The sequence below is a fragment of the Cyprinodon variegatus genome, unplaced genomic scaffold (genome assembly GCF_000732505.1).
Source record: "Cyprinodon variegatus isolate N-32 unplaced genomic scaffold, C_variegatus-1.0 Scaffold210, whole genome shotgun sequence".
In the NCBI taxonomy this organism is placed as follows: domain Eukaryota; kingdom Metazoa; phylum Chordata; class Actinopteri; order Cyprinodontiformes; family Cyprinodontidae; genus Cyprinodon; species Cyprinodon variegatus.
Genome location: NW_015150663.1, coordinates 16,132 through 17,499, shown reverse-complemented (window position 1 = coordinate 17,499; position 1,368 = coordinate 16,132). Strand labels below are relative to the sequence as shown.

General features: G+C 32.7%; 1 protein-coding gene across 3 annotated transcripts in view; it reads right to left on the bottom strand.

Annotated features, from left to right (window-relative positions):
- The window catches only part of LOC107088197, a 12,241-nt gene that overhangs the window by 6,618 nt on the left and 4,255 nt on the right, over nucleotides 1–1,368 (bottom strand). The gene's annotated exons all lie outside the window — the stretch shown is intronic.

Here is a 1,368-nt window from a genome sequence, read left to right as displayed (position 1 = left end):
ATTATAATAAACAGATAAACACGCACTGGCTTTTATCTAAACCAATTCACTGTTGCCCCGGCTGTGTGCTCTTAATTTTAAAAGAAAAAGACAAAGAAAAATCGGCCATGGGAAAAAAAAAGAGAACACAAAAATAACAAGAAATCCTAAAAAAAATAAAATAAAAAATGAAAAAGACTTTAAACTGAATTAAATGAGTTTGCCTCATCTGTGCTGCCTAGAACAATTTCACAAAGAGTTTTTGTCATAGTGTCATATTACTTAAAAGCTACTGAAGAAAAACACTCAATTTGGACATAAAAATTAATCCATGTCTGTAGTGACTATTTGAACAAAACTAAAATTAAAAAACTTAAGATTTAAAGGTGATCAAAGCAAAAGATGAATTCATCTCAAATAGCCATTTGATGCACTGTGGATTCTAGCTTACGCAGTCCAAAAAGATCAAAAAGAGTCAAAATCCAGTTCTTTGCTTGCTTTATTCTCTGCACATGCTTCACAGGATTTTGCTACTGCTCTCCCTCTAATTCCTGCAGCTGTTCTTTAAATTACTGACTGATTGAGACTGAGATTGTGACTGAAAACTGAGAACTGTGACTGAGAATTGGTAAAAAAATAAAAACATATGACCACCCATGTGCATAATAAGCTAGCTAAGACCTCCCTATTTACACTTTGAAACACCCACATCCCAAGCCAAAATTAATTAATTAATTATCTATCTATCTATCTATCTATCTATCTATCTATCTATCTATCTATCTATCTATCTATCTATCTGGGACAGATTTAGGACATTTGGGGCCCTATAGGCAAAGACAGGCAGGTGGCCCTTGAAACCTAGCGCAGAGCGCACCTTCCGATTTGATGGAGATGGACAGCGTTGGTCCAACGGCTCTGCTGCGCAAAAGCACCACGTGATCCCATTTCCTGCGTCACTGACCGCCAATAAATGAACAACTTTATCAATAACATAGGAATTAAAAGAGTTGATAAAAAATATTTAACCTGTTCATTGACTTTACTGATTTTCTGGTTGAAAAGGGTTACAATAAAGGATTAAAAATATATACTAATGTAGAAAGAGATCAAAACAATAATACTGAACAAAGCCTTGAAATGGGAGAAGTACAATTAACTTACCCCCCCTCCAAAAAATAAAAATAAAAAATTAATAAATAAATGTGCTGGCCAATATGTTAGTTCTAAGGTTTAAAAAAAAACGAATGGATAAATAATTAATTTATAAATTCAATTAAAGCTAGATGATAACAATAGAGAATAGAGACTGCTAAATGTTTTATAAAATGTTTTTTTTTTTTTTTTAAGTGCTGAATGTTGGGAACTGTAAATCATATACCAGTCTTA